This window comes from Lepisosteus oculatus, unplaced genomic scaffold (genome assembly GCF_040954835.1).
Source record: "Lepisosteus oculatus isolate fLepOcu1 unplaced genomic scaffold, fLepOcu1.hap2 HAP2_SCAFFOLD_396, whole genome shotgun sequence".
Taxonomy (NCBI): Eukaryota; Metazoa; Chordata; class Actinopteri; order Semionotiformes; family Lepisosteidae; genus Lepisosteus; species Lepisosteus oculatus.
In genome coordinates, this window is record NW_027167930.1 from 34796 (window position 1) to 62500 (window position 27705).

At 63.3% G+C, this 27705-nt stretch overlaps 27 non-coding genes across 27 annotated transcripts; all 27 read right to left on the minus strand.

Moving 5' to 3' along the window:
• Window positions 1-533: 533 nt before the first annotated feature.
• Window positions 534-724, minus strand: LOC138228059 (U2 spliceosomal RNA). Its single transcript, XR_011185162.1, has one exon. It is a non-coding gene; the product is annotated as a U2 spliceosomal RNA (small nuclear RNA).
• An 818-nt stretch (window positions 725-1542) lies between these two features.
• Window positions 1543-1733, minus strand: LOC138228061 (U2 spliceosomal RNA). The gene has a single exon (XR_011185164.1). It is a non-coding gene; the product is annotated as a U2 spliceosomal RNA (small nuclear RNA).
• Window positions 1734-2550: 817 nt separating this feature from the next.
• On the minus strand, window positions 2551-2741 carry LOC138228062 (U2 spliceosomal RNA). The gene has a single exon (XR_011185165.1). It is a non-coding gene; the product is annotated as a U2 spliceosomal RNA (small nuclear RNA).
• Window positions 2742-3558: 817 nt separating this feature from the next.
• On the minus strand, window positions 3559-3749 carry LOC138228063 (U2 spliceosomal RNA). Its single transcript, XR_011185166.1, has one exon. It is a non-coding gene; the product is annotated as a U2 spliceosomal RNA (small nuclear RNA).
• An 809-nt stretch (window positions 3750-4558) lies between these two features.
• On the minus strand, window positions 4559-4749 carry LOC138228064 (U2 spliceosomal RNA). The gene has a single exon (XR_011185167.1). It is a non-coding gene; the product is annotated as a U2 spliceosomal RNA (small nuclear RNA).
• An 821-nt stretch (window positions 4750-5570) lies between these two features.
• On the minus strand, window positions 5571-5761 carry LOC138228065 (U2 spliceosomal RNA). Its single transcript, XR_011185168.1, has one exon. It is a non-coding gene; the product is annotated as a U2 spliceosomal RNA (small nuclear RNA).
• An 823-nt stretch (window positions 5762-6584) lies between these two features.
• Window positions 6585-6775, minus strand: LOC138228066 (U2 spliceosomal RNA). The gene has a single exon (XR_011185169.1). It is a non-coding gene; the product is annotated as a U2 spliceosomal RNA (small nuclear RNA).
• Window positions 6776-7593: 818 nt separating this feature from the next.
• LOC138228067 (U2 spliceosomal RNA) lies at window positions 7594-7784 on the minus strand. The gene has a single exon (XR_011185170.1). It is a non-coding gene; the product is annotated as a U2 spliceosomal RNA (small nuclear RNA).
• An 819-nt stretch (window positions 7785-8603) lies between these two features.
• LOC138228068 (U2 spliceosomal RNA) lies at window positions 8604-8794 on the minus strand. Its single transcript, XR_011185171.1, has one exon. It is a non-coding gene; the product is annotated as a U2 spliceosomal RNA (small nuclear RNA).
• An 817-nt stretch (window positions 8795-9611) lies between these two features.
• On the minus strand, window positions 9612-9802 carry LOC138228069 (U2 spliceosomal RNA). The gene has a single exon (XR_011185172.1). It is a non-coding gene; the product is annotated as a U2 spliceosomal RNA (small nuclear RNA).
• An 817-nt stretch (window positions 9803-10619) lies between these two features.
• Window positions 10620-10810, minus strand: LOC138228070 (U2 spliceosomal RNA). The gene has a single exon (XR_011185173.1). It is a non-coding gene; the product is annotated as a U2 spliceosomal RNA (small nuclear RNA).
• Window positions 10811-11625: 815 nt separating this feature from the next.
• Window positions 11626-11816, minus strand: LOC138228072 (U2 spliceosomal RNA). Its single transcript, XR_011185175.1, has one exon. It is a non-coding gene; the product is annotated as a U2 spliceosomal RNA (small nuclear RNA).
• Window positions 11817-12633: 817 nt separating this feature from the next.
• Window positions 12634-12824, minus strand: LOC138228073 (U2 spliceosomal RNA). Its single transcript, XR_011185176.1, has one exon. It is a non-coding gene; the product is annotated as a U2 spliceosomal RNA (small nuclear RNA).
• Window positions 12825-13641: 817 nt separating this feature from the next.
• Window positions 13642-13832, minus strand: LOC138228074 (U2 spliceosomal RNA). Its single transcript, XR_011185177.1, has one exon. It is a non-coding gene; the product is annotated as a U2 spliceosomal RNA (small nuclear RNA).
• An 818-nt stretch (window positions 13833-14650) lies between these two features.
• On the minus strand, window positions 14651-14841 carry LOC138228075 (U2 spliceosomal RNA). The gene has a single exon (XR_011185178.1). It is a non-coding gene; the product is annotated as a U2 spliceosomal RNA (small nuclear RNA).
• An 817-nt stretch (window positions 14842-15658) lies between these two features.
• LOC138228076 (U2 spliceosomal RNA) lies at window positions 15659-15849 on the minus strand. Its single transcript, XR_011185179.1, has one exon. It is a non-coding gene; the product is annotated as a U2 spliceosomal RNA (small nuclear RNA).
• Window positions 15850-16668: 819 nt separating this feature from the next.
• LOC138227988 (U2 spliceosomal RNA) lies at window positions 16669-16859 on the minus strand. Its single transcript, XR_011185092.1, has one exon. It is a non-coding gene; the product is annotated as a U2 spliceosomal RNA (small nuclear RNA).
• Window positions 16860-17676: 817 nt separating this feature from the next.
• Window positions 17677-17867, minus strand: LOC138227989 (U2 spliceosomal RNA). The gene has a single exon (XR_011185093.1). It is a non-coding gene; the product is annotated as a U2 spliceosomal RNA (small nuclear RNA).
• An 817-nt stretch (window positions 17868-18684) lies between these two features.
• On the minus strand, window positions 18685-18875 carry LOC138227990 (U2 spliceosomal RNA). The gene has a single exon (XR_011185094.1). It is a non-coding gene; the product is annotated as a U2 spliceosomal RNA (small nuclear RNA).
• An 815-nt stretch (window positions 18876-19690) lies between these two features.
• Window positions 19691-19881, minus strand: LOC138227991 (U2 spliceosomal RNA). The gene has a single exon (XR_011185095.1). It is a non-coding gene; the product is annotated as a U2 spliceosomal RNA (small nuclear RNA).
• Window positions 19882-20698: 817 nt separating this feature from the next.
• Window positions 20699-20889, minus strand: LOC138227992 (U2 spliceosomal RNA). The gene has a single exon (XR_011185096.1). It is a non-coding gene; the product is annotated as a U2 spliceosomal RNA (small nuclear RNA).
• An 815-nt stretch (window positions 20890-21704) lies between these two features.
• LOC138227994 (U2 spliceosomal RNA) lies at window positions 21705-21895 on the minus strand. The gene has a single exon (XR_011185098.1). It is a non-coding gene; the product is annotated as a U2 spliceosomal RNA (small nuclear RNA).
• Window positions 21896-22714: 819 nt separating this feature from the next.
• On the minus strand, window positions 22715-22905 carry LOC138227995 (U2 spliceosomal RNA). The gene has a single exon (XR_011185099.1). It is a non-coding gene; the product is annotated as a U2 spliceosomal RNA (small nuclear RNA).
• An 817-nt stretch (window positions 22906-23722) lies between these two features.
• Window positions 23723-23913, minus strand: LOC138227996 (U2 spliceosomal RNA). Its single transcript, XR_011185100.1, has one exon. It is a non-coding gene; the product is annotated as a U2 spliceosomal RNA (small nuclear RNA).
• An 817-nt stretch (window positions 23914-24730) lies between these two features.
• Window positions 24731-24921, minus strand: LOC138227997 (U2 spliceosomal RNA). The gene has a single exon (XR_011185101.1). It is a non-coding gene; the product is annotated as a U2 spliceosomal RNA (small nuclear RNA).
• Window positions 24922-25738: 817 nt separating this feature from the next.
• LOC138227998 (U2 spliceosomal RNA) lies at window positions 25739-25929 on the minus strand. Its single transcript, XR_011185102.1, has one exon. It is a non-coding gene; the product is annotated as a U2 spliceosomal RNA (small nuclear RNA).
• Window positions 25930-26746: 817 nt separating this feature from the next.
• Window positions 26747-26937, minus strand: LOC138227999 (U2 spliceosomal RNA). Its single transcript, XR_011185103.1, has one exon. It is a non-coding gene; the product is annotated as a U2 spliceosomal RNA (small nuclear RNA).
• Between the last annotated feature and the right edge of the window lie 768 nt (window positions 26938-27705).

Here is a 27705-nt window from a genome sequence, read left to right on the forward strand (position 1 = left end):
CGAGCTGCAAGCGAAAGCGGACCGTCGGCACCTGCGGGCAGAGGCAAGGGGCAGCGCTCTCTCGGGAGGGACGGGGACACACACACACACAGACGCGCGCGCCTGCCCGCCTGCCGGAAAAAAAGGAAGAAAAGGTGTATATACTAAGTTTTTTGGAGGGAAACCGCCCGGCTGTCGAAAGGGGCCCGCCTGCGAGGACGGGGACACACACACACACACACACACACATACACACACACACACACACACACAAAAGCCACGCCTGCCTCCCTGGGAAAAGGCTGAAAAAACTAAGTTTTTTGGAGGGAAAACGCACGGGAGCCGAAAAGGGGGCCGGCCTGCTTGCCCAGAGAGTCGAGACGCGGGAAAGTGCACAGAGGGAGCACGGGAACGGAGACGGGGAGGGGGAGGGGGAGAGAGAGACACACAGATGGACGAGAGACGAGACCCGAGAAGAAGGAGCTCCAGTCCACCTCGCTTGCTTGCTTGCTTGCTTGCTTGCTAGCTACGTCTGTCTTTTCACCGCTGAGAGAAGGTGGTGCACCGCTCCCGGAGGCGCTGCAATACCGGGCCGATGCGTGGAGAGGACGGAGCAAGCTCCTGATCCAGCTCCCTGTTCCAAAAATCCGTTTAATATGTGGTCCCCCGATGGGGGACGTATCAGATATTAAACTGATAAGAACAGATACTACACTTGATCTTAGCCAAAAGGCCGAGAAGCGATGCCCGACGCCGGCCTTGGGCGGGCGCGCGGGCGTCCGGCTGGCGCGCAGCGGCGCAGGCCGACGCCTCGGGAGCCCGGTCCGCACGCGGCTGCCGGCCGCCCGGACTCCGCTCTCCCCCTCTCTTGCCTGCCTGCTTGCTCGCCTGCCTGCCCGCCAGTCCCGGGCGGGGGCCCTGCTCTTGGATCTCCTGTCAACGGCCCGACAACGACCGCAGCCGCAGGGGGGCGCCAGCCGGCCGGCCTCCTTAGCTTAGGCCCCTCCCACCAGCAGCAGCTGTGCCGAGCGAGCTGCAAGCGAAAGCGGACCGTCGGCACCTGCGGGCAGAGGCAAGGGGCAGCGCTCTCTCGGGAGGGACGGGGACACACACACACACAGACGCGCGCGCCTGCCCGCCTGCCGGAAAAAAAGGAAGAAAAGGTGTATATACTAAGTTTTTTGGAGGGAAACCGCCCGGCTGTCGAAAGGGGCCCGCCTGCGAGGACGGGGACACACACACACACACACACACATACACACACACACACACACACACACACAAAAGCCACGCCTGCCTCCCTGGGAAAAGGCTGAAAAAACTAAGTTTTTTGGAGGGAAAACGCACGGGAGCCGAAAAGGGGGCCGGCCTGCTTGCCCAGAGAGTCGAGACGCGGGAAAGTGCACAGAGGGAGCACGGGAACGGAGACGGGGAGGGGGAGGGGGAGAGAGAGACACACAGATGGACGAGAGACGAGACCCGAGAAGAAGGAGCTCCAGTCCACCTCGCTTGCTTGCTTGCTTGCTTGCTTGCTAGCTACGTCTGTCTTTCACCGCTGAGAGAAGGTGGTGCACCGCTCCCGGAGGCGCTGCAATACCGGGCCGATGCGTGGAGAGGACGGAGCAAGCTCCTGATCCAGCTCCCTGTTCCAAAAATCCGTTTAATATGTGGTCCCCCGATGGGGGACGTATCAGATATTAAACTGATAAGAACAGATACTACACTTGATCTTAGCCAAAAGGCCGAGAAGCGATGCCCGACGCCGGCCTTGGGCGGGCGCGCGGGCGTCCGGCTGGCGCGCAGCGGCGCAGGCCGACGCCTCGGGAGCCCGGTCCGCACGCGGCTGCCGGCCGCCCGGACTCCGCTCTCCCCCTCTCTTGCCTGCCTGCTTGCTCGCCTGCCTGCCCGCCAGTCCCGGGCGGGGGCCCTGCTCTTGGATCTCCTGTCAACGGCCCGACAACGACCGCAGCCGCAGGGGGGCGCCAGCCGGCCGGCCTCCTTAGCTTAGGCCCCTCCCACCAGCAGCAGCTGTGCCGAGCGAGCTGCAAGCGAAAGCGGACCGTCGGCACCTGCGGGCAGAGGCAAGGGGCAGCGCTCTCTCGGGAGGGACGGGGACACACACACACACAGACGCGCGCGCCTGCCCGCCTGCCGGAAAAAAAGGAAGAAAAGGTGTATATACTAAGTTTTTTGGAGGGAAACCGCCCGGCTGTCGAAAGGGGCCCGCCTGCGAGGACGGGGACACACACACACACACACACACATACACACACACACACACACACACACAAAAGCCACGCCTGCCTCCCTGGGAAAAGGCTGAAAAAACTAAGTTTTTTGGAGGGAAAACGCACGGGAGCCGAAAAGGGGGCCGGCCTGCTTGCCCAGAGAGTCGAGACGCGGGAAAGTGCACAGAGGGAGCACGGGAACGGAGACGGGGAGGGGGAGGGGGAGAGAGAGACACACAGATGGACGAGAGACGAGACCCGAGAAGAAGGAGCTCCAGTCCACCTCGCTTGCTTGCTTGCTTGCTTGCTTGCTAGCTACGTCTGTCTTTTCACCGCTGAGAGAAGGTGGTGCACCGCTCCCGGAGGCGCTGCAATACCGGGCCGATGCGTGGAGAGGACGGAGCAAGCTCCTGATCCAGCTCCCTGTTCCAAAAATCCGTTTAATATGTGGTCCCCCGATGGGGGACGTATCAGATATTAAACTGATAAGAACAGATACTACACTTGATCTTAGCCAAAAGGCCGAGAAGCGATGCCCGACGCCGGCCTTGGGCGGGCGCGCGGGCGTCCGGCTGGCGCGCAGCGGCGCAGGCCGACGCCTCGGGAGCCCGGTCCGCACGCGGCTGCCGGCCGCCCGGACTCCGCTCTCCCCCTCTCTTGCCTGCCTGCTTGCTCGCCTGCCTGCCCGCCAGTCCCGGGCGGGGGCCCTGCTCTTGGATCTCCTGTCAACGGCCCGACAACGACCGCAGCCGCAGGGGGGCGCCAGCCGGCCGGCCTCCTTAGCTTAGGCCCCTCCCACCAGCAGCAGCTGTGCCGAGCGAGCTGCAAGCGAAAGCGGACCGTCGGCACCTGCGGGCAGAGGCAAGGGGCAGCGCTCTCTCGGGAGGGACGGGGACACACACACACACAGACGCGCGCGCCTGCCCGCCTGCCGGAAAAAAAGGAAGAAAAGGTGTATATACTAAGTTTTTTGGAGGGAAACCGCCCGGCTGTCGAAAGGGGCCCGCCTGCGAGGACGGGGACACACACACACACACACACACATACACACACACACACACACACACACAAAAGCCACGCCTGCCTCCCTGGGAAAAGGCTGAAAAAACTAAGTTTTTTGGAGGGAAAACGCACGGGAGCCGAAAAGGGGGCCGGCCTGCTTGCCCAGAGAGTCGAGACGCGGGAAAGTGCACAGAGGGAGCACGGGAACGGAGACGGGGAGGGGGAGGGGGAGAGAGAGACACACAGATGGACGAGAGACGAGACCCGAGAAGAAGGAGCTCCAGTCCACCTCGCTTGCTTGCTTGCTTGCTTGCTTGCTAGCTACGTCTGTCTTTTCACCGCTGAGAGAAGGTGGTGCACCGCTCCCGGAGGCGCTGCAATACCGGGCCGATGCGTGGAGAGGACGGAGCAAGCTCCTGATCCAGCTCCCTGTTCCAAAAATCCGTTTAATATGTGGTCCCCCGATGGGGGACGTATCAGATATTAAACTGATAAGAACAGATACTACACTTGATCTTAGCCAAAAGGCCGAGAAGCGATGCCCGACGCCGGCCTTGGGCGGGCGCGCGGGCGTCCGGCTGGCGCGCAGCGGCGCAGGCCGACGCCTCGGGAGCCCGGTCCGCACGCGGCTGCCGGCCGCCCGGACTCCGCTCTCCCCCTCTCTTGCCTGCCTGCTTGCTCGCCTGCCTGCCCGCCAGTCCCGGGCGGGGGCCCTGCTCTTGGATCTCCTGTCAACGGCCCGACAACGACCGCAGCCGCAGGGGGGCGCCAGCCGGCCGGCCTCCTTAGCTTAGGCCCCTCCCACCAGCAGCAGCTGTGCCGAGCGAGCTGCAAGCGAAAGCGGACCGTCGGCACCTGCGGGCAGAGGCGCTCTCTCGGGAGGGACGGGGACACACACACACACAGACGCGCGCGCCTGCCCGCCTGCCGGAAAAAAAGGAAGAAAAGGTGTATATACTAAGTTTTTTGGAGGGAAACCGCCCGGCTGTCGAAAGGGGCCCGCCTGCGAGGACGGGGACACACACACACACACACACACACACATACACACACACACACACACACACAAAAGCCACGCCTGCCTCCCTGGGAAAAGGCTGAAAAAACTAAGTTTTTTGGAGGGAAAACGCACGGGAGCCGAAAAGGGGGCCGGCCTGCTTGCCCAGAGAGTCGAGACGCGGGAAAGTGCACAGAGGGAGCACGGGAACGGAGACGGGGAGGGGGAGGGGGAGAGAGAGACACACAGATGGACGAGAGACGAGACCCGAGAAGAAGGAGCTCCAGTCCACCTCGCTTGCTTGCTTGCTTGCTTGCTTGCTAGCTACGTCTGTCTTTTCACCGCTGAGAGAAGGTGGTGCACCGCTCCCGGAGGCGCTGCAATACCGGGCCGATGCGTGGAGAGGACGGAGCAAGCTCCTGATCCAGCTCCCTGTTCCAAAAATCCGTTTAATATGTGGTCCCCCGATGGGGGACGTATCAGATATTAAACTGATAAGAACAGATACTACACTTGATCTTAGCCAAAAGGCCGAGAAGCGATGCCCGACGCCGGCCTTGGGCGGGCGCGCGGGCGTCCGGCTGGCGCGCAGCGGCGCAGGCCGACGCCTCGGGAGCCCGGTCCGCACGCGGCTGCCGGCCGCCCGGACTCCGCTCTCCCCCTCTCTTGCCTGCCTGCTTGCTCGCCTGCCTGCCCGCCAGTCCCGGGCGGGGGCCCTGCTCTTGGATCTCCTGTCAACGGCCCGACAACGACCGCAGCCGCAGGGGGGCGCCAGCCGGCCGGCCTCCTTAGCTTAGGCCCCTCCCACCAGCAGCAGCTGTGCCGAGCGAGCTGCAAGCGAAAGCGGACCGTCGGCACCTGCGGGCAGAGGCAAGGGGCAGCGCTCTCTCGGGAGGGACGGGGACACACACACACACAGACGCGCGCGCCTGCCCGCCTGCCGGAAAAAAAGGAAGAAAAGGTGTATATACTAAGTTTTTTGGAGGGAAACCGCCCGGCTGTCGAAAGGGGCCCGCCTGCGAGGACGGGGACACACACACACACACACACACACACATACACACACACACACACACACACACAAAAGCCACGCCTGCCTCCCTGGGAAAAGGCTGAAAAAACTAAGTTTTTTGGAGGGAAAACGCACGGGAGCCGAAAAGGGGGCCGGCCTGCTTGCCCAGAGAGTCGAGACGCGGGAAAGTGCACAGAGGGAGCACGGGAACGGAGACGGGGAGGGGGAGGGGGAGAGAGAGACACACAGATGGACGAGAGACGAGACCCGAGAAGAAGGAGCTCCAGTCCACCTCGCTTGCTTGCTTGCTTGCTTGCTTGCTAGCTACGTCTGTCTTTTCACCGCTGAGAGAAGGTGGTGCACCGCTCCCGGAGGCGCTGCAATACCGGGCCGATGCGTGGAGAGGACGGAGCAAGCTCCTGATCCAGCTCCCTGTTCCAAAAATCCGTTTAATATGTGGTCCCCCGATGGGGGACGTATCAGATATTAAACTGATAAGAACAGATACTACACTTGATCTTAGCCAAAAGGCCGAGAAGCGATGCCCGACGCCGGCCTTGGGCGGGCGCGCGGGCGTCCGGCTGGCGCGCAGCGGCGCAGGCCGACGCCTCGGGAGCCCGGTCCGCACGCGGCTGCCGGCCGCCCGGACTCCGCTCTCCCCCTCTCTTGCCTGCCTGCTTGCTCGCCTGCCTGCCCGCCAGTCCCGGGCGGGGGCCCTGCTCTTGGATCTCCTGTCAACGGCCCGACAACGACCGCAGCCGCAGGGGGGCGCCAGCCGGCCGGCCTCCTTAGCTTAGGCCCCTCCCACCAGCAGCAGCTGTGCCGAGCGAGCTGCAAGCGAAAGCGGACCGTCGGCACCTGCGGGCAGAGGCAAGGGGCAGCGCTCTCTCGGGAGGGACGGGGACACACACACACACAGACGCGCGCGCCTGCCCGCCTGCCGGAAAAAAAGGAAGAAAAGGTGTATATACTAAGTTTTTTGGAGGGAAACCGCCCGGCTGTCGAAAGGGGCCCGCCTGCGAGGACGGGGACACACACACACACACACACACACACACACATACACACACACACACACACACACAAAAGCCACGCCTGCCTCCCTGGGAAAAGGCTGAAAAAACTAAGTTTTTTGGAGGGAAAACGCACGGGAGCCGAAAAGGGGGCCGGCCTGCTTGCCCAGAGAGTCGAGACGCGGGAAAGTGCACAGAGGGAGCACGGGAACGGAGACGGGGAGGGGGAGGGGGAGAGAGAGACACACAGATGGACGAGAGACGAGACCCGAGAAGAAGGAGCTCCAGTCCACCTCGCTTGCTTGCTTGCTTGCTTGCTTGCTAGCTACGTCTGTCTTTTCACCGCTGAGAGAAGGTGGTGCACCGCTCCCGGAGGCGCTGCAATACCGGGCCGATGCGTGGAGAGGACGGAGCAAGCTCCTGATCCAGCTCCCTGTTCCAAAAATCCGTTTAATATGTGGTCCCCCGATGGGGGACGTATCAGATATTAAACTGATAAGAACAGATACTACACTTGATCTTAGCCAAAAGGCCGAGAAGCGATGCCCGACGCCGGCCTTGGGCGGGCGCGCGGGCGTCCGGCTGGCGCGCAGCGGCGCAGGCCGACGCCTCGGGAGCCCGGTCCGCACGCGGCTGCCGGCCGCCCGGACTCCGCTCTCCCCCTCTCTTGCCTGCCTGCTTGCTCGCCTGCCTGCCCGCCAGTCCCGGGCGGGGGCCCTGCTCTTGGATCTCCTGTCAACGGCCCGACAACGACCGCAGCCGCAGGGGGGCGCCAGCCGGCCGGCCTCCTTAGCTTAGGCCCCTCCCACCAGCAGCAGCTGTGCCGAGCGAGCTGCAAGCGAAAGCGGACCGTCGGCACCTGCGGGCAGAGGCAAGGGGCAGCGCTCTCTCGGGAGGGACGGGGACACACACACACACAGACGCGCGCGCCTGCCCGCCTGCCGGAAAAAAAGGAAGAAAAGGTGTATATACTAAGTTTTTTGGAGGGAAACCGCCCGGCTGTCGAAAGGGGCCCGCCTGCGAGGACGGGGACACACACACACACACACACACATACACACACACACACACACACACACACAAAGCCACGCCTGCCTCCCTGGGAAAAGGCTGAAAAAACTAAGTTTTTTGGAGGGAAAACGCACGGGAGCCGAAAAGGGGGCCGGCCTGCTTGCCCAGAGAGTCGAGACGCGGGAAAGTGCACAGAGGGAGCACGGGAACGGAGACGGGGAGGGGGAGGGGGAGAGAGAGACACACAGATGGACGAGAGACGAGACCCGAGAAGAAGGAGCTCCAGTCCACCTCGCTTGCTTGCTTGCTTGCTTGCTTGCTAGCTACGTCTGTCTTTTCACCGCTGAGAGAAGGTGGTGCACCGCTCCCGGAGGCGCTGCAATACCGGGCCGATGCGTGGAGAGGACGGAGCAAGCTCCTGATCCAGCTCCCTGTTCCAAAAATCCGTTTAATATGTGGTCCCCCGATGGGGGACGTATCAGATATTAAACTGATAAGAACAGATACTACACTTGATCTTAGCCAAAAGGCCGAGAAGCGATGCCCGACGCCGGCCTTGGGCGGGCGCGCGGGCGTCCGGCTGGCGCGCAGCGGCGCAGGCCGACGCCTCGGGAGCCCGGTCCGCACGCGGCTGCCGGCCGCCCGGACTCCGCTCTCCCCCTCTCTTGCCTGCCTGCTTGCTCGCCTGCCTGCCCGCCAGTCCCGGGCGGGGGCCCTGCTCTTGGATCTCCTGTCAACGGCCCGACAACGACCGCAGCCGCAGGGGGGCGCCAGCCGGCCGGCCTCCTTAGCTTAGGCCCCTCCCACCAGCAGCAGCTGTGCCGAGCGAGCTGCAAGCGAAAGCGGACCGTCGGCACCTGCGGGCAGAGGCAAGGGGCAGCGCTCTCTCGGGAGGGACGGGGACACACACACACACAGACGCGCGCGCCTGCCCGCCTGCCGGAAAAAAAGGAAGAAAAGGTGTATATACTAAGTTTTTTGGAGGGAAACCGCCCGGCTGTCGAAAGGGGCCCGCCTGCGAGGACGGGGACACACACACACACACACACACATACACACACACACACACACACACACACAAAAGCCACGCCTGCCTCCCTGGGAAAAGGCTGAAAAAACTAAGTTTTTTGGAGGGAAAACGCACGGGAGCCGAAAAGGGGGCCGGCCTGCTTGCCCAGAGAGTCGAGACGCGGGAAAGTGCACAGAGGGAGCACGGGAACGGAGACGGGGAGGGGGAGGGGGAGAGAGAGACACACAGATGGACGAGAGACGAGACCCGAGAAGAAGGAGCTCCAGTCCACCTCGCTTGCTTGCTTGCTTGCTTGCTTGCTAGCTACGTCTGTCTTTTCACCGCTGAGAGAAGGTGGTGCACCGCTCCCGGAGGCGCTGCAATACCGGGCCGATGCGTGGAGAGGACGGAGCAAGCTCCTGATCCAGCTCCCTGTTCCAAAAATCCGTTTAATATGTGGTCCCCCGATGGGGGACGTATCAGATATTAAACTGATAAGAACAGATACTACACTTGATCTTAGCCAAAAGGCCGAGAAGCGATGCCCGACGCCGGCCTTGGGCGGGCGCGCGGGCGTCCGGCTGGCGCGCAGCGGCGCAGGCCGACGCCTCGGGAGCCCGGTCCGCACGCGGCTGCCGGCCGCCCGGACTCCGCTCTCCCCCTCTCTTGCCTGCCTGCTTGCTCGCCTGCCTGCCCGCCAGTCCCGGGCGGGGGCCCTGCTCTTGGATCTCCTGTCAACGGCCCGACAACGACCGCAGCCGCAGGGGGGCGCCAGCCGGCCGGCCTCCTTAGCTTAGGCCCCTCCCACCAGCAGCAGCTGTGCCGAGCGAGCTGCAAGCGAAAGCGGACCGTCGGCACCTGCGGGCAGAGGCAAGGGGCAGCGCTCTCTCGGGAGGGACGGGGACACACACACACACAGACGCGCGCGCCTGCCCGCCTGCCGGAAAAAAAGGAAGAAAAGGTGTATATACTAAGTTTTTTGGAGGGAAACCGCCCGGCTGTCGAAAGGGGCCCGCCTGCGAGGACGGGGACACACACACACACACACACACACATACACACACACACACACACACACAAAAGCCACGCCTGCCTCCCTGGGAAAAGGCTGAAAAAACTAAGTTTTTTGGAGGGAAAACGCACGGGAGCCGAAAAGGGGGCCGGCCTGCTTGCCCAGAGAGTCGAGACGCGGGAAAGTGCACAGAGGGAGCACGGGAACGGAGACGGGGAGGGGGAGGGGGAGAGAGAGACACACAGATGGACGAGAGACGAGACCCGAGAAGAAGGAGCTCCAGTCCACCTCGCTTGCTTGCTTGCTTGCTTGCTTGCTAGCTACGTCTGTCTTTTCACCGCTGAGAGAAGGTGGTGCACCGCTCCCGGAGGCGCTGCAATACCGGGCCGATGCGTGGAGAGGACGGAGCAAGCTCCTGATCCAGCTCCCTGTTCCAAAAATCCGTTTAATATGTGGTCCCCCGATGGGGGACGTATCAGATATTAAACTGATAAGAACAGATACTACACTTGATCTTAGCCAAAAGGCCGAGAAGCGATGCCCGACGCCGGCCTTGGGCGGGCGCGCGGGCGTCCGGCTGGCGCGCAGCGGCGCAGGCCGACGCCTCGGGAGCCCGGTCCGCACGCGGCTGCCGGCCGCCCGGACTCCGCTCTCCCCCTCTCTTGCCTGCCTGCTTGCTCGCCTGCCTGCCCGCCAGTCCCGGGCGGGGGCCCTGCTCTTGGATCTCCTGTCAACGGCCCGACAACGACCGCAGCCGCAGGGGGGCGCCAGCCGGCCGGCCTCCTTAGCTTAGGCCCCTCCCACCAGCAGCAGCTGTGCCGAGCGAGCTGCAAGCGAAAGCGGACCGTCGGCACCTGCGGGCAGAGGCAAGGGGCAGCGCTCTCTCGGGAGGGACGGGGACACACACACACACAGACGCGCGCGCCTGCCCGCCTGCCGGAAAAAAAGGAAGAAAAGGTGTATATACTAAGTTTTTTGGAGGGAAACCGCCCGGCTGTCGAAAGGGGCCCGCCTGCGAGGACGGGGACACACACACACACACACACACATACACACACACACACACACACACACAAAAGCCACGCCTGCCTCCCTGGGAAAAGGCTGAAAAAACTAAGTTTTTTGGAGGGAAAACGCACGGGAGCCGAAAAGGGGGCCGGCCTGCTTGCCCAGAGAGTCGAGACGCGGGAAAGTGCACAGAGGGAGCACGGGAACGGAGACGGGGAGGGGGAGGGGGAGAGAGAGACACACAGATGGACGAGAGACGAGACCCGAGAAGAAGGAGCTCCAGTCCACCTCGCTTGCTTGCTTGCTTGCTTGCTTGCTAGCTACGTCTGTCTTTTCACCGCTGAGAGAAGGTGGTGCACCGCTCCCGGAGGCGCTGCAATACCGGGCCGATGCGTGGAGAGGACGGAGCAAGCTCCTGATCCAGCTCCCTGTTCCAAAAATCCGTTTAATATGTGGTCCCCCGATGGGGGACGTATCAGATATTAAACTGATAAGAACAGATACTACACTTGATCTTAGCCAAAAGGCCGAGAAGCGATGCCCGACGCCGGCCTTGGGCGGGCGCGCGGGCGTCCGGCTGGCGCGCAGCGGCGCAGGCCGACGCCTCGGGAGCCCGGTCCGCACGCGGCTGCCGGCCGCCCGGACTCCGCTCTCCCCCTCTCTTGCCTGCCTGCTTGCTCGCCTGCCTGCCCGCCAGTCCCGGGCGGGGGCCCTGCTCTTGGATCTCCTGTCAACGGCCCGACAACGACCGCAGCCGCAGGGGGGCGCCAGCCGGCCGGCCTCCTTAGCTTAGGCCCCTCCCACCAGCAGCAGCTGTGCCGAGCGAGCTGCAAGCGAAAGCGGACCGTCGGCACCTGCGGGCAGAGGCAAGGGGCAGCGCTCTCTCGGGAGGGACGGGGACACACACACACACAGACGCGCGCGCCTGCCCGCCTGCCGGAAAAAAAGGAAGAAAAGGTGTATATACTAAGTTTTTTGGAGGGAAACCGCCCGGCTGTCGAAAGGGGCCCGCCTGCGAGGACGGGGACACACACACACACACACATACACACACACACACACACACACACACAAAAGCCACGCCTGCCTCCCTGGGAAAAGGCTGAAAAAACTAAGTTTTTTGGAGGGAAAACGCACGGGAGCCGAAAAGGGGGCCGGCCTGCTTGCCCAGAGAGTCGAGACGCGGGAAAGTGCACAGAGGGAGCACGGGAACGGAGACGGGGAGGGGGAGGGGGAGAGAGAGACACACAGATGGACGAGAGACGAGACCCGAGAAGAAGGAGCTCCAGTCCACCTCGCTTGCTTGCTTGCTTGCTTGCTTGCTAGCTACGTCTGTCTTTTCACCGCTGAGAGAAGGTGGTGCACCGCTCCCGGAGGCGCTGCAATACCGGGCCGATGCGTGGAGAGGACGGAGCAAGCTCCTGATCCAGCTCCCTGTTCCAAAAATCCGTTTAATATGTGGTCCCCCGATGGGGGACGTATCAGATATTAAACTGATAAGAACAGATACTACACTTGATCTTAGCCAAAAGGCCGAGAAGCGATGCCCGACGCCGGCCTTGGGCGGGCGCGCGGGCGTCCGGCTGGCGCGCAGCGGCGCAGGCCGACGCCTCGGGAGCCCGGTCCGCACGCGGCTGCCGGCCGCCCGGACTCCGCTCTCCCCCTCTCTTGCCTGCCTGCTTGCTCGCCTGCCTGCCCGCCAGTCCCGGGCGGGGGCCCTGCTCTTGGATCTCCTGTCAACGGCCCGACAACGACCGCAGCCGCAGGGGGGCGCCAGCCGGCCGGCCTCCTTAGCTTAGGCCCCTCCCACCAGCAGCAGCTGTGCCGAGCGAGCTGCAAGCGAAAGCGGACCGTCGGCACCTGCGGGCAGAGGCAAGGGGCAGCGCTCTCTCGGGAGGGACGGGGACACACACACACACAGACGCGCGCGCCTGCCCGCCTGCCGGAAAAAAAGGAAGAAAAGGTGTATATACTAAGTTTTTTGGAGGGAAACCGCCCGGCTGTCGAAAGGGGCCCGCCTGCGAGGACGGGGACACACACACACACACACACACATACACACACACACACACACACACACAAAAGCCACGCCTGCCTCCCTGGGAAAAGGCTGAAAAAACTAAGTTTTTTGGAGGGAAAACGCACGGGAGCCGAAAAGGGGGCCGGCCTGCTTGCCCAGAGAGTCGAGACGCGGGAAAGTGCACAGAGGGAGCACGGGAACGGAGACGGGGAGGGGGAGGGGGAGAGAGAGACACACAGATGGACGAGAGACGAGACCCGAGAAGAAGGAGCTCCAGTCCACCTCGCTTGCTTGCTTGCTTGCTTGCTTGCTAGCTACGTCTGTCTTTTCACCGCTGAGAGAAGGTGGTGCACCGCTCCCGGAGGCGCTGCAATACCGGGCCGATGCGTGGAGAGGACGGAGCAAGCTCCTGATCCAGCTCCCTGTTCCAAAAATCCGTTTAATATGTGGTCCCCCGATGGGGGACGTATCAGATATTAAACTGATAAGAACAGATACTACACTTGATCTTAGCCAAAAGGCCGAGAAGCGATGCCCGACGCCGGCCTTGGGCGGGCGCGCGGGCGTCCGGCTGGCGCGCAGCGGCGCAGGCCGACGCCTCGGGAGCCCGGTCCGCACGCGGCTGCCGGCCGCCCGGACTCCGCTCTCCCCCTCTCTTGCCTGCCTGCTTGCTCGCCTGCCTGCCCGCCAGTCCCGGGCGGGGGCCCTGCTCTTGGATCTCCTGTCAACGGCCCGACAACGACCGCAGCCGCAGGGGGGCGCCAGCCGGCCGGCCTCCTTAGCTTAGGCCCCTCCCACCAGCAGCAGCTGTGCCGAGCGAGCTGCAAGCGAAAGCGGACCGTCGGCACCTGCGGGCAGAGGCAAGGGGCAGCGCTCTCTCGGGAGGGACGGGGACACACACACACACAGACGCGCGCGCCTGCCCGCCTGCCGGAAAAAAAGGAAGAAAAGGTGTATATACTAAGTTTTTTGGAGGGAAACCGCCCGGCTGTCGAAAGGGGCCCGCCTGCGAGGACGGGGACACACACACACACACACACACATACACACACACACACACACACACACAAAAGCCACGCCTGCCTCCCTGGGAAAAGGCTGAAAAAACTAAGTTTTTTGGAGGGAAAACGCACGGGAGCCGAAAAGGGGGCCGGCCTGCTTGCCCAGAGAGTCGAGACGCGGGAAAGTGCACAGAGGGAGCACGGGAACGGAGACGGGGAGGGGGAGGGGGAGAGAGAGACACACAGATGGACGAGAGACGAGACCCGAGAAGAAGGAGCTCCAGTCCACCTCGCTTGCTTGCTTGCTTGCTTGCTTGCTAGCTACGTCTGTCTTTTCACCGCTGAGAGAAGGTGGTGCACCGCTCCCGGAGGCGCTGCAATACCGGGCCGATGCGTGGAGAGGACGGAGCAAGCTCCTGATCCAGCTCCCTGTTCCAAAAATCCGTTTAATATGTGGTCCCCCGATGGGGGACGTATCAGATATTAAACTGATAAGAACAGATACTACACTTGATCTTAGCCAAAAGGCCGAGAAGCGATGCCCGACGCCGGCCTTGGGCGGGCGCGCGGGCGTCCGGCTGGCGCGCAGCGGCGCAGGCCGACGCCTCGGGAGCCCGGTCCGCACGCGGCTGCCGGCCGCCCGGACTCCGCTCTCCCCCTCTCTTGCCTGCCTGCTTGCTCGCCTGCCTGCCCGCCAGTCCCGGGCGGGGGCCCTGCTCTTGGATCTCCTGTCAACGGCCCGACAACGACCGCAGCCGCAGGGGGGCGCCAGCCGGCCGGCCTCCTTAGCTTAGGCCCCTCCCACCAGCAGCAGCTGTGCCGAGCGAGCTGCAAGCGAAAGCGGACCGTCGGCACCTGCGGGCAGAGGCAAGGGGCAGCGCTCTCTCGGGAGGGACGGGGACACACACACACACAGACGCGCGCGCCTGCCCGCCTGCCGGAAAAAAAGGAAGAAAAGGTGTATATACTAAGTTTTTTGGAGGGAAACCGCCCGGCTGTCGAAAGGGGCCCGCCTGCGAGGACGGGGACACACACACACACACACACACACATACACACACACACACACACACACACAAAGCCACGCCTGCCTCCCTGGGAAAAGGCTGAAAAAACTAAGTTTTTTGGAGGGAAAACGCACGGGAGCCGAAAAGGGGGCCGGCCTGCTTGCCCAGAGAGTCGAGACGCGGGAAAGTGCACAGAGGGAGCACGGGAACGGAGACGGGGAGGGGGAGGGGGAGAGAGAGACACACAGATGGACGAGAGACGAGACCCGAGAAGAAGGAGCTCCAGTCCACCTCGCTTGCTTGCTTGCTTGCTTGCTTGCTAGCTACGTCTGTCTTTTCACCGCTGAGAGAAGGTGGTGCACCGCTCCCGGAGGCGCTGCAATACCGGGCCGATGCGTGGAGAGGACGGAGCAAGCTCCTGATCCAGCTCCCTGTTCCAAAAATCCGTTTAATATGTGGTCCCCCGATGGGGGACGTATCAGATATTAAACTGATAAGAACAGATACTACACTTGATCTTAGCCAAAAGGCCGAGAAGCGATGCCCGACGCCGGCCTTGGGCGGGCGCGCGGGCGTCCGGCTGGCGCGCAGCGGCGCAGGCCGACGCCTCGGGAGCCCGGTCCGCACGCGGCTGCCGGCCGCCCGGACTCCGCTCTCCCCCTCTCTTGCCTGCCTGCTTGCTCGCCTGCCTGCCCGCCAGTCCCGGGCGGGGGCCCTGCTCTTGGATCTCCTGTCAACGGCCCGACAACGACCGCAGCCGCAGGGGGGCGCCAGCCGGCCGGCCTCCTTAGCTTAGGCCCCTCCCACCAGCAGCAGCTGTGCCGAGCGAGCTGCAAGCGAAAGCGGACCGTCGGCACCTGCGGGCAGAGGCAAGGGGCAGCGCTCTCTCGGGAGGGACGGGGACACACACACACACAGACGCGCGCGCCTGCCCGCCTGCCGGAAAAAAAGGAAGAAAAGGTGTATATACTAAGTTTTTTGGAGGGAAACCGCCCGGCTGTCGAAAGGGGCCCGCCTGCGAGGACGGGGACACACACACACACACACACACATACACACACACACACACACACACACAAAAGCCACGCCTGCCTCCCTGGGAAAAGGCTGAAAAAACTAAGTTTTTTGGAGGGAAAACGCACGGGAGCCGAAAAGGGGGCCGGCCTGCTTGCCCAGAGAGTCGAGACGCGGGAAAGTGCACAGAGGGAGCACGGGAACGGAGACGGGGAGGGGGAGGGGGAGAGAGAGACACACAGATGGACGAGAGACGAGACCCGAGAAGAAGGAGCTCCAGTCCACCTCGCTTGCTTGCTTGCTTGCTTGCTTGCTAGCTACGTCTGTCTTTTCACCGCTGAGAGAAGGTGGTGCACCGCTCCCGGAGGCGCTGCAATACCGGGCCGATGCGTGGAGAGGACGGAGCAAGCTCCTGATCCAGCTCCCTGTTCCAAAAATCCGTTTAATATGTGGTCCCCCGATGGGGGACGTATCAGATATTAAACTGATAAGAACAGATACTACACTTGATCTTAGCCAAAAGGCCGAGAAGCGATGCCCGACGCCGGCCTTGGGCGGGCGCGCGGGCGTCCGGCTGGCGCGCAGCGGCGCAGGCCGACGCCTCGGGAGCCCGGTCCGCACGCGGCTGCCGGCCGCCCGGACTCCGCTCTCCCCCTCTCTTGCCTGCCTGCTTGCTCGCCTGCCTGCCCGCCAGTCCCGGGCGGGGGCCCTGCTCTTGGATCTCCTGTCAACGGCCCGACAACGACCGCAGCCGCAGGGGGGCGCCAGCCGGCCGGCCTCCTTAGCTTAGGCCCCTCCCACCAGCAGCAGCTGTGCCGAGCGAGCTGCAAGCGAAAGCGGACCGTCGGCACCTGCGGGCAGAGGCAAGGGGCAGCGCTCTCTCGGGAGGGACGGGGACACACACACACACAGACGCGCGCGCCTGCCCGCCTGCCGGAAAAAAAGGAAGAAAAGGTGTATATACTAAGTTTTTTGGAGGGAAACCGCCCGGCTGTCGAAAGGGGCCCGCCTGCGAGGACGGGGACACACACACACACACACACACATACACACACACACACACACACACACACAAAAGCCACGCCTGCCTCCCTGGGAAAAGGCTGAAAAAACTAAGTTTTTTGGAGGGAAAACGCACGGGAGCCGAAAAGGGGGCCGGCCTGCTTGCCCAGAGAGTCGAGACGCGGGAAAGTGCACAGAGGGAGCACGGGAACGGAGACGGGGAGGGGGAGGGGGAGAGAGAGACACACAGATGGACGAGAGACGAGACCCGAGAAGAAGGAGCTCCAGTCCACCTCGCTTGCTTGCTTGCTTGCTTGCTTGCTAGCTACGTCTGTCTTTTCACCGCTGAGAGAAGGTGGTGCACCGCTCCCGGAGGCGCTGCAATACCGGGCCGATGCGTGGAGAGGACGGAGCAAGCTCCTGATCCAGCTCCCTGTTCCAAAAATCCGTTTAATATGTGGTCCCCCGATGGGGGACGTATCAGATATTAAACTGATAAGAACAGATACTACACTTGATCTTAGCCAAAAGGCCGAGAAGCGATGCCCGACGCCGGCCTTGGGCGGGCGCGCGGGCGTCCGGCTGGCGCGCAGCGGCGCAGGCCGACGCCTCGGGAGCCCGGTCCGCACGCGGCTGCCGGCCGCCCGGACTCCGCTCTCCCCCTCTCTTGCCTGCCTGCTTGCTCGCCTGCCTGCCCGCCAGTCCCGGGCGGGGGCCCTGCTCTTGGATCTCCTGTCAACGGCCCGACAACGACCGCAGCCGCAGGGGGGCGCCAGCCGGCCGGCCTCCTTAGCTTAGGCCCCTCCCACCAGCAGCAGCTGTGCCGAGCGAGCTGCAAGCGAAAGCGGACCGTCGGCACCTGCGGGCAGAGGCAAGGGGCAGCGCTCTCTCGGGAGGGACGGGGACACACACACACACAGACGCGCGCGCCTGCCCGCCTGCCGGAAAAAAAGGAAGAAAAGGTGTATATACTAAGTTTTTTGGAGGGAAACCGCCCGGCTGTCGAAAGGGGCCCGCCTGCGAGGACGGGGACACACACACACACACACACACATACACACACACACACACACACACACACAAGCCACGCCTGCCTCCCTGGGAAAAGGCTGAAAAAACTAAGTTTTTTGGAGGGAAAACGCACGGGAGCCGAAAAGGGGGCCGGCCTGCTTGCCCAGAGAGTCGAGACGCGGGAAAGTGCACAGAGGGAGCACGGGAACGGAGACGGGGAGGGGGAGGGGGAGAGAGAGACACACAGATGGACGAGAGACGAGACCCGAGAAGAAGGAGCTCCAGTCCACCTCGCTTGCTTGCTTGCTTGCTTGCTTGCTAGCTACGTCTGTCTTTTCACCGCTGAGAGAAGGTGGTGCACCGCTCCCGGAGGCGCTGCAATACCGGGCCGATGCGTGGAGAGGACGGAGCAAGCTCCTGATCCAGCTCCCTGTTCCAAAAATCCGTTTAATATGTGGTCCCCCGATGGGGGACGTATCAGATATTAAACTGATAAGAACAGATACTACACTTGATCTTAGCCAAAAGGCCGAGAAGCGATGCCCGACGCCGGCCTTGGGCGGGCGCGCGGGCGTCCGGCTGGCGCGCAGCGGCGCAGGCCGACGCCTCGGGAGCCCGGTCCGCACGCGGCTGCCGGCCGCCCGGACTCCGCTCTCCCCCTCTCTTGCCTGCCTGCTTGCTCGCCTGCCTGCCCGCCAGTCCCGGGCGGGGGCCCTGCTCTTGGATCTCCTGTCAACGGCCCGACAACGACCGCAGCCGCAGGGGGGCGCCAGCCGGCCGGCCTCCTTAGCTTAGGCCCCTCCCACCAGCAGCAGCTGTGCCGAGCGAGCTGCAAGCGAAAGCGGACCGTCGGCACCTGCGGGCAGAGGCAAGGGGCAGCGCTCTCTCGGGAGGGACGGGGACACACACACACACAGACGCGCGCGCCTGCCCGCCTGCCGGAAAAAAAGGAAGAAAAGGTGTATATACTAAGTTTTTTGGAGGGAAACCGCCCGGCTGTCGAAAGGGGCCCGCCTGCGAGGACGGGGACACACACACACACACACACACATACACACACACACACACACACACACAAAAGCCACGCCTGCCTCCCTGGGAAAAGGCTGAAAAAACTAAGTTTTTTGGAGGGAAAACGCACGGGAGCCGAAAAGGGGGCCGGCCTGCTTGCCCAGAGAGTCGAGACGCGGGAAAGTGCACAGAGGGAGCACGGGAACGGAGACGGGGAGGGGGAGGGGGAGAGAGAGACACACAGATGGACGAGAGACGAGACCCGAGAAGAAGGAGCTCCAGTCCACCTCGCTTGCTTGCTTGCTTGCTTGCTTGCTAGCTACGTCTGTCTTTTCACCGCTGAGAGAAGGTGGTGCACCGCTCCCGGAGGCGCTGCAATACCGGGCCGATGCGTGGAGAGGACGGAGCAAGCTCCTGATCCAGCTCCCTGTTCCAAAAATCCGTTTAATATGTGGTCCCCCGATGGGGGACGTATCAGATATTAAACTGATAAGAACAGATACTACACTTGATCTTAGCCAAAAGGCCGAGAAGCGATGCCCGACGCCGGCCTTGGGCGGGCGCGCGGGCGTCCGGCTGGCGCGCAGCGGCGCAGGCCGACGCCTCGGGAGCCCGGTCCGCACGCGGCTGCCGGCCGCCCGGACTCCGCTCTCCCCCTCTCTTGCCTGCCTGCTTGCTCGCCTGCCTGCCCGCCAGTCCCGGGCGGGGGCCCTGCTCTTGGATCTCCTGTCAACGGCCCGACAACGACCGCAGCCGCAGGGGGGCGCCAGCCGGCCGGCCTCCTTAGCTTAGGCCCCTCCCACCAGCAGCAGCTGTGCCGAGCGAGCTGCAAGCGAAAGCGGACCGTCGGCACCTGCGGGCAGAGGCAAGGGGCAGCGCTCTCTCGGGAGGGACGGGGACACACACACACACAGACGCGCGCGCCTGCCCGCCTGCCGGAAAAAAAGGAAGAAAAGGTGTATATACTAAGTTTTTTGGAGGGAAACCGCCCGGCTGTCGAAAGGGGCCCGCCTGCGAGGACGGGGACACACACACACACACACACACATACACACACACACACACACACACAAAAGCCACGCCTGCCTCCCTGGGAAAAGGCTGAAAAAACTAAGTTTTTTGGAGGGAAAACGCACGGGAGCCGAAAAGGGGGCCGGCCTGCTTGCCCAGAGAGTCGAGACGCGGGAAAGTGCACAGAGGGAGCACGGGAACGGAGACGGGGAGGGGGAGGGGGAGAGAGAGACACACAGATGGACGAGAGACGAGACCCGAGAAGAAGGAGCTCCAGTCCACCTCGCTTGCTTGCTTGCTTGCTTGCTTGCTAGCTACGTCTGTCTTTTCACCGCTGAGAGAAGGTGGTGCACCGCTCCCGGAGGCGCTGCAATACCGGGCCGATGCGTGGAGAGGACGGAGCAAGCTCCTGATCCAGCTCCCTGTTCCAAAAATCCGTTTAATATGTGGTCCCCCGATGGGGGACGTATCAGATATTAAACTGATAAGAACAGATACTACACTTGATCTTAGCCAAAAGGCCGAGAAGCGATGCCCGACGCCGGCCTTGGGCGGGCGCGCGGGCGTCCGGCTGGCGCGCAGCGGCGCAGGCCGACGCCTCGGGAGCCCGGTCCGCACGCGGCTGCCGGCCGCCCGGACTCCGCTCTCCCCCTCTCTTGCCTGCCTGCTTGCTCGCCTGCCTGCCCGCCAGTCCCGGGCGGGGGCCCTGCTCTTGGATCTCCTGTCAACGGCCCGACAACGACCGCAGCCGCAGGGGGGCGCCAGCCGGCCGGCCTCCTTAGCTTAGGCCCCTCCCACCAGCAGCAGCTGTGCCGAGCGAGCTGCAAGCGAAAGCGGACCGTCGGCACCTGCGGGCAGAGGCAAGGGGCAGCGCTCTCTCGGGAGGGACGGGGACACACACACACACAGACGCGCGCGCCTGCCCGCCTGCCGGAAAAAAAGGAAGAAAAGGTGTATATACTAAGTTTTTTGGAGGGAAACCGCCCGGCTGTCGAAAGGGGCCCGCCTGCGAGGACGGGGACACACACACACACACACACACATACACACACACACACACACACACACAAAAGCCACGCCTGCCTCCCTGGGAAAAGGCTGAAAAAACTAAGTTTTTTGGAGGGAAAACGCACGGGAGCCGAAAAGGGGGCCGGCCTGCTTGCCCAGAGAGTCGAGACGCGGGAAAGTGCACAGAGGGAGCACGGGAACGGAGACGGGGAGGGGGAGGGGGAGAGAGAGACACACAGATGGACGAGAGACGAGACCCGAGAAGAAGGAGCTCCAGTCCACCTCGCTTGCTTGCTTGCTTGCTTGCTTGCTAGCTACGTCTGTCTTTTCACCGCTGAGAGAAGGTGGTGCACCGCTCCCGGAGGCGCTGCAATACCGGGCCGATGCGTGGAGAGGACGGAGCAAGCTCCTGATCCAGCTCCCTGTTCCAAAAATCCGTTTAATATGTGGTCCCCCGATGGGGGACGTATCAGATATTAAACTGATAAGAACAGATACTACACTTGATCTTAGCCAAAAGGCCGAGAAGCGATGCCCGACGCCGGCCTTGGGCGGGCGCGCGGGCGTCCGGCTGGCGCGCAGCGGCGCAGGCCGACGCCTCGGGAGCCCGGTCCGCACGCGGCTGCCGGCCGCCCGGACTCCGCTCTCCCCCTCTCTTGCCTGCCTGCTTGCTCGCCTGCCTGCCCGCCAGTCCCGGGCGGGGGCCCTGCTCTTGGATCTCCTGTCAACGGCCCGACAACGACCGCAGCCGCAGGGGGGCGCCAGCCGGCCGGCCTCCTTAGCTTAGGCCCCTCCCACCAGCAGCAGCTGTGCCGAGCGAGCTGCAAGCGAAAGCGGACCGTCGGCACCTGCGGGCAGAGGCAAGGGGCAGCGCTCTCTCGGGAGGGACGGGGACACACACACACACAGACGCGCGCGCCTGCCCGCCTGCCGGAAAAAAAGGAAGAAAAGGTGTATATACTAAGTTTTTTGGAGGGAAACCGCCCGGCTGTCGAAAGGGGCCCGCCTGCGAGGACGGGGACACACACACACACACACACACACACATACACACACACACACACACAAAAGCCACGCCTGCCTCCCTGGGAAAAGGCTGAAAAAACTAAGTTTTTTGGAGGGAAAACGCACGGGAGCCGAAAAGGGGGCCGGCCTGCTTGCCCAGAGAGTCGAGACGCGGGAAAGTGCACAGAGGGAGCACGGGAACGGAGACGGGGAGGGGGAGGGGGAGAGAGAGACACACAGATGGACGAGAGACGAGACCCGAGAAGAAGGAGCTCCAGTCCACCTCGCTTGCTTGCTTGCTTGCTTGCTTGCTAGCTACGTCTGTCTTTTCACCGCTGAGAGAAGGTGGTGCACCGCTCCCGGAGGCGCTGCAATACCGGGCCGATGCGTGGAGAGGACGGAGCAAGCTCCTGATCCAGCTCCCTGTTCCAAAAATCCGTTTAATATGTGGTCCCCCGATGGGGGACGTATCAGATATTAAACTGATAAGAACAGATACTACACTTGATCTTAGCCAAAAGGCCGAGAAGCGATGCCCGACGCCGGCCTTGGGCGGGCGCGCGGGCGTCCGGCTGGCGCGCAGCGGCGCAGGCCGACGCCTCGGGAGCCCGGTCCGCACGCGGCTGCCGGCCGCCCGGACTCCGCTCTCCCCCTCTCTTGCCTGCCTGCTTGCTCGCCTGCCTGCCCGCCAGTCCCGGGCGGGGGCCCTGCTCTTGGATCTCCTGTCAACGGCCCGACAACGACCGCAGCCGCAGGGGGGCGCCAGCCGGCCGGCCTCCTTAGCTTAGGCCCCTCCCACCAGCAGCAGCTGTGCCGAGCGAGCTGCAAGCGAAAGCGGACCGTCGGCACCTGCGGGCAGAGGCAAGGGGCAGCGCTCTCTCGGGAGGGACGGGGACACACACACACACAGACGCGCGCGCCTGCCCGCCTGCCGGAAAAAAAGGAAGAAAAGGTGTATATACTAAGTTTTTTGGAGGGAAACCGCCCGGCTGTCGAAAGGGGCCCGCCTGCGAGGACGGGGACACACACACACACACACACACATACACACACACACACACACACACACACAAAAGCCACGCCTGCCTCCCTGGGAAAAGGCTGAAAAAACTAAGTTTTTTGGAGGGAAAACGCACGGGAGCCGAAAAGGGGGCCGGCCTGCTTGCCCAGAGAGTCGAGACGCGGGAAAGTGCACAGAGGGAGCACGGGAACGGAGACGGGGAGGGGGAGGGGGAGAGAGAGACACACAGATGGACGAGAGACGAGACCCGAGAAGAAGGAGCTCCAGTCCACCTCGCTTGCTTGCTTGCTTGCTTGCTTGCTAGCTACGTCTGTCTTTTCACCGCTGAGAGAAGGTGGTGCACCGCTCCCGGAGGCGCTGCAATACCGGGCCGATGCGTGGAGAGGACGGAGCAAGCTCCTGATCCAGCTCCCTGTTCCAAAAATCCGTTTAATATGTGGTCCCCCGATGGGGGACGTATCAGATATTAAACTGATAAGAACAGATACTACACTTGATCTTAGCCAAAAGGCCGAGAAGCGATGCCCGACGCCGGCCTTGGGCGGGCGCGCGGGCGTCCGGCTGGCGCGCAGCGGCGCAGGCCGACGCCTCGGGAGCCCGGTCCGCACGCGGCTGCCGGCCGCCCGGACTCCGCTCTCCCCCTCTCTTGCCTGCCTGCTTGCTCGCCTGCCTGCCCGCCAGTCCCGGGCGGGGGCCCTGCTCTTGGATCTCCTGTCAACGGCCCGACAACGACCGCAGCCGCAGGGGGGCGCCAGCCGGCCGGCCTCCTTAGCTTAGGCCCCTCCCACCAGCAGCAGCTGTGCCGAGCGAGCTGCAAGCGAAAGCGGACCGTCGGCACCTGCGGGCAGAGGCAAGGGGCAGCGCTCTCTCGGGAGGGACGGGGACACACACACACACAGACGCGCGCGCCTGCCCGCCTGCCGGAAAAAAAGGAAGAAAAGGTGTATATACTAAGTTTTTTGGAGGGAAACCGCCCGGCTGTCGAAAGGGGCCCGCCTGCGAGGACGGGGACACACACACACACACACACACATACACACACACACACACACACACACAAAAGCCACGCCTGCCTCCCTGGGAAAAGGCTGAAAAAACTAAGTTTTTTGGAGGGAAAACGCACGGGAGCCGAAAAGGGGGCCGGCCTGCTTGCCCAGAGAGTCGAGACGCGGGAAAGTGCACAGAGGGAGCACGGGAACGGAGACGGGGAGGGGGAGGGGGAGAGAGAGACACACAGATGGACGAGAGACGAGACCCGAGAAGAAGGAGCTCCAGTCCACCTCGCTTGCTTGCTTGCTTGCTTGCTTGCTAGCTACGTCTGTCTTTTCACCGCTGAGAGAAGGTGGTGCACCGCTCCCGGAGGCGCTGCAATACCGGGCCGATGCGTGGAGAGGACGGAGCAAGCTCCTGATCCAGCTCCCTGTTCCAAAAATCCGTTTAATATGTGGTCCCCCGATGGGGGACGTATCAGATATTAAACTGATAAGAACAGATACTACACTTGATCTTAGCCAAAAGGCCGAGAAGCGATGCCCGACGCCGGCCTTGGGCGGGCGCGCGGGCGTCCGGCTGGCGCGCAGCGGCGCAGGCCGACGCCTCGGGAGCCCGGTCCGCACGCGGCTGCCGGCCGCCCGGACTCCGCTCTCCCCCTCTCTTGCCTGCCTGCTTGCTCGCCTGCCTGCCCGCCAGTCCCGGGCGGGGGCCCTGCTCTTGGATCTCCTGTCAACGGCCCGACAACGACCGCAGCCGCAGGGGGGCGCCAGCCGGCCGGCCTCCTTAGCTTAGGCCCCTCCCACCAGCAGCAGCTGTGCCGAGCGAGCTGCAAGCGAAAGCGGACCGTCGGCACCTGCGGGCAGAGGCAAGGGGCAGCGCTCTCTCGGGAGGGACGGGGACACACACACACACAGACGCGCGCGCCTGCCCGCCTGCCGGAAAAAAAGGAAGAAAAGGTGTATATACTAAGTTTTTTGGAGGGAAACCGCCCGGCTGTCGAAAGGGGCCCGCCTGCGAGGACGGGGACACACACACACACACACACACATACACACACACACACACACACACACAAAAGCCACGCCTGCCTCCCTGGGAAAAGGCTGAAAAAACTAAGTTTTTTGGAGGGAAAACGCACGGGAGCCGAAAAGGGGGCCGGCCTGCTTGCCCAGAGAGTCGAGACGCGGGAAAGTGCACAGAGGGAGCACGGGAACGGAGACGGGGAGGGGGAGGGGGAGAGAGAGACACACAGATGGACGAGAGACGAGACCCGAGAAGAAGGAGCTCCAGTCCACCTCGCTTGCTTGCTTGCTTGCTTGCTTGCTAGCTACGTCTGTCTTTTCACCGCTGAGAGAAGGTGGTGCACCGCTCCCGGAGGCGCTGCAATACCGGGCCGATGCGTGGAGAGGACGGAGCAAGCTCCTGATCCAGCTCCCTGTTCCAAAAATCCGTTTAATATGTGGTCCCCCGATGGGGGACGTATCAGATATTAAACTGATAAGAACAGATACTACACTTGATCTTAGCCAAAAGGCCGAGAAGCGATGCCCGACGCCGGCCTTGGGCGGGCGCGCGGGCGTCCGGCTGGCGCGCAGCGGCGCAGGCCGACGCCTCGGGAGCCCGGTCCGCACGCGGCTGCCGGCCGCCCGGACTCCGCTCTCCCCCTCTCTTGCCTGCCTGCTTGCTCGCCTGCCTGCCCGCCAGTCCCGGGCGGGGGCCCTGCTCTTGGATCTCCTGTCAACGGCCCGACAACGACCGCAGCCGCAGGGGGGCGCCAGCCGGCCGGCCTCCTTAGCTTAGGCCCCTCCCACCAGCAGCAGCTGTGCCGAGCGAGCTGCAAGCGAAAGCGGACCGTCGGCACCTGCGGGCAGAGGCAAGGGGCAGCGCTCTCTCGGGAGGGACGGGGACACACACACACACAGACGCGCGCGCCTGCCCGCCTGCCGGAAAAAAAGGAAGAAAAGGTGTATATACTAAGTTTTTTGGAGGGAAACCGCCCGGCTGTCGAAAGGGGCCCGCCTGCGAGGACGGGGACACACACACACACACACACACATACACACACACACACACACACACACAAAAGCCACGCCTGCCTCCCTGGGAAAAGGCTGAAAAAACTAAGTTTTTTGGAGGGAAAACGCACGGGAGCCGAAAAGGGGGCCGGCCTGCTTGCCCAGAGAGTCGAGACGCGGGAAAGTGCACAGAGGGAGCACGGGAACGGAGACGGGGAGGGGGAGGGGGAGAGAGAGACACACAGATGGACGAGAGACGAGACCCGAGAAGAAGGAGCTCCAGTCCACCTCGCTTGCTTGCTTGCTTGCTTGCTTGCTAGCTACGTCTGTCTTTTCACCGCTGAGAGAAGGTGGTGCACCGCTCCCGGAGGCGCTGCAATACCGGGCCGATGCGTGGAGAGGACGGAGCAAGCTCCTGATCCAGCTCCCTGTTCCAAAAATCCGTTTAATATGTGGTCCCCCGATGGGGGACGTATCAGATATTAAACTGATAAGAACAGATACTACACTTGATCTTAGCCAAAAGGCCGAGAAGCGATGCCCGACGCCGGCCTTGGGCGGGCGCGCGGGCGTCCGGCTGGCGCGCAGCGGCGCAGGCCGACGCCTCGGGAGCCCGGTCCGCACGCGGCTGCCGGCCGCCCGGACTCCGCTCTCCCCCTCTCTTGCCTGCCTGCTTGCTCGCCTGCCTGCCCGCCAGTCCCGGGCGGGGGCCCTGCTCTTGGATCTCCTGTCAACGGCCCGACAACGACCGCAGCCGCAGGGGGGCGCCAGCCGGCCGGCCTCCTTAGCTTAGGCCCCTCCCACCAGCAGCAGCTGTGCCGAGCGAGCTGCAAGCGAAAGCGGACCGTCGGCACCTGCGGGCAGAGGCAAGGGGCAGCGCTCTCTCGGGAGGGACGGGGACACACACACACACAGACGCGCGCGCCTGCCCGCCTGCCGGAAAAAAAGGAAGAAAAGGTGTATATACTAAGTTTTTTGGAGGGAAACCGCCCGGCTGTCGAAAGGGGCCCGCCTGCGAGGACGGGGACACACACACACACACACACACATACACACACACACACACACACACACAAAAGCCACGCCTGCCTCCCTGGGAAAAGGCTGAAAAAACTAAGTTTTTTGGAGGGAAAACGCACGGGAGCCGAAAAGGGGGCCGGCCTGCTTGCCCAGAGAGTCGAGACGCGGGAAAGTGCACAGAGGGAGCACGGGAACGGAGACGGGGAGGGGGAGGGGGAGAGAGAGACACACAGATGGACGAGAGACGAGACCCGAGAAGAAGGAGCTCCAGTCCACCTCGCTTGCTTGCTTGCTTGCTTGCTTGCTAGCTACGTCTGTCTTTTCACCGCTGAGAGAAGGTGGTGCACCGCTCCCGGAGGCGCTGCAATACCGGGCCGATGCGTGGAGAGGACGGAGCAAGCTCCTGATCCAGCTCCCTGTTCCAAAAATCCGTTTAATATGTGGTCCCCCGATGGGGGACGTATCAGATATTAAACTGATAAGAACAGATACTACACTTGATCTTAGCCAAAAGGCCGAGAAGCGATGCCCGACGCCGGCCTTGGGCGGGCGCGCGGGCGTCCGGCTGGCGCGCAGCGGCGCAGGCCGACGCCTCGGGAGCCCGGTCCGCACGCGGCTGCCGGCCGCCCGGACTCCGCTCTCCCCCTCTCTTGCCTGCCTGCTTGCTCGCCTGCCTGCCCGCCAGTCCCGGGCGGGGGCCCTGCTCTTGGATCTCCTGTCAACGGCCCGACAACGACCGCAGCCGCAGGGGGGCGCCAGCCGGCCGGCCTCCTTAGCTTAGGCCCCTCCCACCAGCAGCAGCTGTGCCGAGCGAGCTGCAAGCGAAAGCGGACCGTCGGCACCTGCGGGCAGAGGCAAGGGGCAGCGCTCTCTCGGGAGGGACGGGGACACACACACACACAGACGCGCGCGCCTGCCCGCCTGCCGGAAAAAAAGGAAGAAAAGGTGTATATACTAAGTTTTTTGGAGGGAAACCGCCCGGCTGTCGAAAGGGGCCCGCCTGCGAGGACGGGGACACACACACACACACACACACATACACACACACACACACACACACACAAAAGCCACGCCTGCCTCCCTGGGAAAAGGCTGAAAAAACTAAGTTTTTTGGAGGGAAAACGCACGGGAGCCGAAAAGGGGGCCGGCCTGCTTGCCCAGAGAGTCGAGACGCGGGAAAGTGCACAGAGGGAGCACGGGAACGGAGACGGGGAGGGGGAGGGGGAGAGAGAGACACACAGATGGACGAGAGACGAGACCCGAGAAGAAGGAGCTCCAGTCCACCTCGCTTGCTT